We start from the raw sequence: 7,132 nt of genomic DNA, 5'->3' as shown, positions 1-7,132 counted from the left end.
TGTTAACACTGTCCAAAGAAGGCCCAGATGTATAAAGAATGGTGTCATCTGCGTAGAGGTGGATCAAAGAATCACCCGCAGTAAGAGTGACATCATTGATTTATACAGAGAAAAGAGACGGCCTGAGAATTGAACCTTGTGGCACCCCCATAGAGACTGCCAGAGGTCTGGACAACAAGCCCTCAGAGTTCAGAGTGTCAAATCAATCTGAGAAGTAGTTAGTGAACCAGGCGAGGCAGTCATTAGGTAGTCAGAGAAACCAAGGTTGTTGACTCTGCCGATAAGAATGTGGTGATTTGACAGAGTCGAAAGCCTTGGCCAGGTCGACGAATATGGCTGCACAATAATGTCTTTTATCGATGGCGGTTATGATATTGTGTAGGACCTTGAGCGTGGCTGAGGTGCACCCATGACCAGCTCGAAAACCAGATTGCATAGTGGAGAAGGTACGGTGGGATTCAAAATGGTTGGTGATCTGTTTTGTTAACTTGGCTTTTGAAGACAGGGAAGAATAGATAAGAATGGAGAATGGAGATAGATCTATAACAGTTTGGGTCTAGTGTGTCTCCCCCTTTTGAAGAGGGGGATTACCGCAGCAGCTTTCCAAACTTTAGGAATCTCGGACGATACAAAAGAGAGGTTGAACAGGCTAGCAATAGGGGTTGCAACAGTGGCGGCGGGTAATTTTAGGAAGAGAGGGTCCAGATTGTCTAGCCCGGCTGATTTGTACGGGTCCAGGTTTTGCAGCTCTTTCTGAACATCAGCTGTCTGGATTTGGGTGAAGCAGAAGCTGGGGGGGCTTGGCCCAGTTGCTGTGGGGGGTACAGAGCTGTTGGGGAAGCCTGGTGGAAAGCATGGCCAGCCATAGAAAAATGCTTATTGAAATTCTCGATTATCATGGATTTTTCAGTGGTGACAGTGTTTCTTATTCTCAGAGCAGTGGGTAGCTGGGAGGAGGTACTCTTATTCTCCATGGACTTTAGTGTCCCAAAACTTTTTGTAATTAGTGCTGCAGGATGCACATTTCTGTTTTGAAAAAGCTAGCCTTTGCTTTCCTAACTGACTGTGTGTATTGGTTCCTGACTTCCTTGAAAAGTTGCATATCACGGGGACTATTCGATGCTAGTGCTGTATGCCACAAGGTGTTTTTCCGCTGGTCAAGGGCAGTCAACTCTGGAGTGAATCAAGGGCTACATCTGTTCTTAGTTCTAAATTTTTTGGAAGGGGCATGCTTACGATGGTGAGGAAAGCACTTTTTTATAGAACAACCAGGCATCCTCCACTGATGGGATAAGGTTAATAGCTACACCACCCGATGTCACAGGAAGGCCAAAAGGATCATCAAGGACAACAACCACCCGAGCCGCTGCCTGTTCACCCCGCTATCATCCAGAAGGCGAGGTCAGTACAGATGCATCAAAGCAGGGACCAAGAAGATGTTTTCCAGTCTATCTCAAGGCCATCAGACTGTTAAACAACCATCACTAACATTGAGTGGCTGCTGCCAACATACTGACTCATCTCTAACCACTTTAATAATGAAAAATTGATGTAATAAATATATCACTAGCCACTTTAAACAATGCCACTTTATATAATGTTTACATACCCTACATTACTAATCTCATATGTATATACTGTACTCTATACCATTTACTGCATCTTGCCTATGCCATCCGGCCATCGCTCATTCATATATTTTTATATACGTATTCTTATTCATTCCTTTACACTTGTGTGTATAAGGTAGTTGTTGTGAAATTGCTAGGTTACTTGTTAGATATTACTGCACGGTCGGAACTAGAAGCACAAGCATTTCGCTACACTCGCATTAACATCTGCTAACCATGTGTGTGTGTGACAGACAATTTGATTTGATCATTCCAGGATACCCGGGCCATGTCGATTTATAGAAAGGCCTGCTCGCGAAAGTGTTTTAGGGAGTGTTTGACAGTGATGAGGGGTTGGCGTTTAACCGCGGACCCATAACGGACTCAGGCAATGAGTCATTGATCTCTGAGATCCTGGTTGAAGACGAGAGGTGTATTTGGAGGACAAGTTGGTTAGGATAATATCTATGAGTGTGCCCCGGGTTTACGAATTTGGGTTGTACCTGGTAGGTGCCTTGATAATTTGTGGGAGATTGAGGGCATATAGCTTAGATTGAAGGACGACCGGGGTGTTAAGCATATCCCAGTTTAGGTCACCTAACAGCACGAGCTCTAAAGATAGATTGGGTGGGGGGCAGCAATCAATTCACATATGGTCTCCTGGGCCAGCTGGGGGGGGGGTCTATAACAAGCAGCAACAGTGAGGGACTTATTTCTGATGAAATGGATCTTTAATAGTAGATGCTCGAGCTGTTTGGGCATAGCCTGCAGAGTTCTGTCACACTATCTAGGTCTATCTCTACAGTAGATTGTGACTCCGCCCCCTTTAGCGGTTCTGTCTTCGCGGAAAATGTTGTAATTGAGGGTGGAAATTACAGAATTTTTGGTGCCAGGACTCAGACACGGCTAAGACATCAGGGTTGGCGGAGTGTGCTAAAGCAGTGAATAAAACAAACTTAGGGAGGAGGCTTCTAATAACATGCATGAAATGAAACCAAGGCTTTTACGGTTGCAAAGTCAACAAATGAGAGCACCTGGGGACACACAGGGCCTGGGTTAACCTCTACATCACCAGAGGAACAGAGTAGGATGAGGGTACGGCTAAAGGCTATAAGAACTGGTCTTCTAGTCCTAAAGAAAATGATGTTCTTTTTACTCTACATTTTCCCTGACACCCACAAGTACTTGTTACATTTTGAATGCCTAGCAGGACAGCAAAATTAGTCCATTTCACACATTTATCAAGAGAAAGTCCCTGGTCGTCCATACTGTATCTTGACCTGGCGGACTCTCTCAACACACATGCTTTGTTTGTAAATCGTACCATCTGGTTTGCATAATATAATGAATTTGAAATTATTTATACTTGAACTTTTTACTTTTGATACTTTGATACTTTTTGATAGTATATTTTAGCAATTACATTTACTTTTTAATACGTAAGTATCAAATACTTTTACTGAAGTATTATTATTTTACTGGGTCACCTTCACTTGTAATCCTTTATTAAGGTATCTTTAATTTTACTCAAGTATGACAATTGGGTACTTTTTCCACCACTGGGAACCAATGGTTTTGTCCCAAAACTAGGTGCAAACCCCAAGCTTAATCAAGCTCACCCCTAACACCCTACTAAGTAGACCAAATACATTGGTGTAATGGTTCACCAAACCCACGTTTAGGTACGTACTATGGAGGTTTTGGGGTCACGTTTTGGTACAGCAGGGACATTTTAAATGGTATTCCTGATTCCACATGATCATGAGACCTATACCTGATGAGAGCACCGTCAGGAATAACAGCCCCTTGGATATTTTGAAATGAAAAACAATGGAGCCCTCTTTGTCTGGAGAAGTAAATGAACTGTTCCAGCACTGTGGGAGATGTATCTACTACACTTTGTTTCAGGACAAACTGGATCAATCATTGCACCAATTGTTTGCTTGCCGAGGATTATAGGCTTGAGGTGGCTTCCTTGATCACGCTGGTCGCCAGCCTACGTAAGAAACTGGGGAAAGGGTATGATGGAATGTTTTCCTGGACGGCGCTCGTTGGATGCATCTCCGCCTTGTTATCAGGCCGGGGTTGCCCAGAGTTTGCCAGGGGAGCAATCTCCTGCCTTTCCTCCCCATCTGATAGTAGTGTCAAAGGAGCACAGCAAGAGGAGCATGGCAATCAACGACTGTTCAATCACTGCGGCCGCAGTGCCTATTCCTACGATTTCGAAGGCAACGTCGGCAACCTTCCATCCCTGCTCTGGGATCGAGCTTCTCCATCTGTCGGAGGCCTGCTCTGGGATCGAGCTTCTCCATCTGTCGGAGGCCTGCTCTGGGATCGAGCTTCTCCATCTGTCGGAGGCCTGCTCTGGATCGAGCTTCTCCATCTGTCGGAGGCCTGCGCCAGGAGCAACGGGCTCAAGTTATTCTGCCTCTCGCCTGTCCATAAAGGGTTCTCAGAATCTTGTGATGAGTGGCGGAATTTTCTTGTCATTCTCGCCAGCTGTGATTTTTGTGCAGCTCCATGGTAAGAAATGTGACCTTCCCCGGTGCAAAAACAATGTCCTATCCTGGAGCTCCAGTAAATTACATTACCAAGCTCTCCCAAATGTGCTACGACATAGACGGAATCGATTTCCATGTCCTGTCGGTTTTAATGACATTATGAAGGGCACCTCCTGAACAGTTGAAACTGGGTTTTGAAGAGCCCTGTGCCCTCTGGCCCTGTGCCCTCTCTGAATTGTGGCATTGAACACTTTAGCCAGATTATTTCTCATCACAACTGGCTATGTGATTATTGAAGATCAATGGGTGTAACTTTTTGTTGACAATTTCGATACCTTTTGGAAACAACACATTTTATAAGGAGGATGGGATCCGCCTAAATCATTTGGGTTCCTGGATCCCTATAAGGCTGCATTGAGACAATGACTTATCAATGACCCAAGCCCAGCTCCGTTAATTCCTATCATTGTGTTGCTGAGTTGTCATAATGCTTTAACAAATGTACATTATCCCAGGGACGTTGGAAGACACAATGTAAGTAACCTAATTTATGTCCCTCTTACTGCCCTGAATGCCTCTGCTGACCCTACAGCTATTGTATGCGGAAATCCTATGCCTATGAACCAGAGTTGGTGCTAACAGTATGAGGCGGTGTGCCCTAGCAGGAAGTCCACCATTTGCAGCTCATCCTGCACTAACATAAATAACAGGAGCATGTCTATTTCTCCATGGTGGAGAGCGCTGTTCCTACATGGTGGAGAGCGCTGGTGGAGAGCGCTGTTCCTACATGGTGGAGAGCGCTGGTCCTAAACGGTGGAGAGCGCTGGTCCTAAACGGTGGAGAGCGCTGGTCCTAAACGGTGGAGAGCGCTGGTCCTAAGCGGTGGAGAACGGTGGAGAGCGCTGGTCCTAAATGGTGGAGAGCTGGCTGGTGGAGCGCTGAGCACTGCTCCTACATGGTGGAGAGCGCTGGTGGAGAGCACTGCTCCTACATGGTGGACAGCGCTGGTGGAGAGAGCTGTTCGTACATGGTGGAGAGCGCTGTTCCTACATGGTGGAGAGCGCTGTTCCTACATGGTGGAGAACGCTGTTCCTACATGGTGGAGAGCGCTGGTGAAGAGCGCTGTTCCTACATGGTGGAGAGCGCTGGTCCTACATGGTGGAGAGCGCTGTTTCTACATGGTGGAGAGAGCTGGTGCGTCAGTATAGAGACAAAGTAGAATCTCAATTCAACGGCTCAGACACAAGAGGTATGTGGCAGGGTCTACAGTCAATTACGGACTACAAGAAGAAAACCAGCCCAGTCACGGACCAGGATGTCTTGCTCCCAGGCAGACTAAATAACTTTTTTGCCCGCTTTGAGGGCAACACAGTGCCACTGACACGGCCTGCAACGAAAACATGCGGCCTCTCCTTCACTGCAGCCGAGGTGAGTAAAACATTTAAACGTGTTAACCCTCGCAAGGCTGCAGGTCCAGAAGGCATCCCCAGCCGCGCCCTCAGAGCATGCGCAGACCAGCTGGCCGGTGTGTTTACGGACATATTCAATCAATCCCTATCCCAGTCTGTTGTTCCCACATGCTTCAAGAGGGCCACCATTGTTCCTGTTCCCAAGAAAGCTAAGGTAACTGAGCTAAACGACTACCGCCCCGTAGCACTTCCGTCATCATGAAGTGCTTTGAGAGACTAGTCAAGGACCATATCACCTCCACCCTACCTGACACCCTAGACCCACTCCAATTTGCTTACCGCCCAAATAGGTCCACAGACGATGCAATCTCAACCACACTGCACACTGCCCTAACCCATCTGGACAAGAGGAATACCTATGTGAGAATGCTGTTCATCGACTACAGCTCGGCATTTAACACCATAGTACACTCCAAGCTCGTCATCAAGCTCGAGACCCTGGGTCTCGACCCCGCCCTGTGCAACTGGGTACTGGACTTCCTGACGGGCCGCCCCCAGGTGGTGAGGGTAGGCAACAACATCTCCACCCCGCTGATCCTCAACACTGGGGCCCCACAAGGGTGCGTTCTGAGCCCTCTCCTGTACTCCCTGTTCACCCATGACTGCGTGGCCACGCACGCCTCCAACTCAATCATCAAGTTTGCAGACGACACAACAGTGTTAGGCTTGATTACCAACAACGACGAGACGGCCTACAGGGAGGAGGTGAGGGCCCTCGAGTGTGGTGTCAGGAAAATAACCTCACACTCAACGTCAACAAAACTAAGGAGATGATTGTGGACTTCAGGAAACAGCAGATGGAACACCCCCCTATCCACATCGATGGGACAGTAGTGGAGAGGGTAGTAAGTTTTAAGTTCCTCGGCATACCCATCACAGACAAACTGAAATGGTCCACTCACACAGACCGCATCGTGAAGAAGGCGCAGCAGCGCCTCTTCAACCTCAGGAGGCTGAGGAAATTTGGCTTGTCACCAAAAGCACTCACAAACTTCTACAGATGCACAATCGAGAGCATCCTGGCAGGCTGTATCACCGCCTGGTATCGGCAACTGCCCTCTGCCCACAGGAAGGCCATAAAGATCATAGCCACTGCCTGGCTCTCCAGAAGGCAGAGGGCATCAAAGCTGACTGAAAAACAGTCTCATATGTATATACTGTCCAGCCACTTTAATAATGGGAATTGATGGGAAATGATGTAAAATATATCACTAGCCACTTTAAATAATGCTACCATCATTATTATCTCTGTATCGTATATACTGTACCTATGCTGCATCCTTATGTAATCTGTATCACTAGCCACTTTAACTACCATCACTCATTCATATATCTCTATGTACATATTCTTATCCCCTTACACTGTGCATGAGACAGTAGTTTTGGAATTGTTAGTTAGATTACTTGTTGGTTATTACTGCATTGTCGGAACTAGAAGCACAAGCATTTCGCTACACTCGCATTAACATCTGCTAACCATGTGTATGTGACAAATACATTTTATTTGATTTGGTGGAGAGCGCTGTTCCTACATGGTGGAGAGAGCGCTGTT

The sequence above is a fragment of the Oncorhynchus tshawytscha genome, linkage group LG02, assembly GCF_018296145.1.
Source record: "Oncorhynchus tshawytscha isolate Ot180627B linkage group LG02, Otsh_v2.0, whole genome shotgun sequence".
Lineage (NCBI taxonomy): Eukaryota > Metazoa > Chordata > Actinopteri > Salmoniformes > Salmonidae > Oncorhynchus > Oncorhynchus tshawytscha.
This window is presented reverse-complemented; position numbering follows the sequence as displayed.